Raw genomic sequence first — 289 nt, forward strand, 5'->3', positions numbered from 1 at the left:
ATCTGAACGCGACCTCTTGCTTTTACGATGGCAAAGGAGGATGAGAATAAGAAACTTGGCTTTTACTCCTGGGAATTGCTTTTATGTCTTGCTATCTCTTTTTTTTCTCTCTCTCTCAAATTATGTTTTAAAAAATCTATGAGTATATTTTTCCAACTGATTATGTAGCAGGTTTGAACATGTGCAAAGGGAAAAATTATGCATTTGGATCTTTGAAGTTTTCGCATTTTCCTGACAAACTGATGATTCAATTTTCATGATTTTTTATTATTCATGTAATTCGTTTTTT

The sequence above is a fragment of the Penaeus monodon genome, chromosome 31 (assembly GCF_015228065.2).
Source record: "Penaeus monodon isolate SGIC_2016 chromosome 31, NSTDA_Pmon_1, whole genome shotgun sequence".
In the NCBI taxonomy this organism is placed as follows: domain Eukaryota; kingdom Metazoa; phylum Arthropoda; class Malacostraca; order Decapoda; family Penaeidae; genus Penaeus; species Penaeus monodon.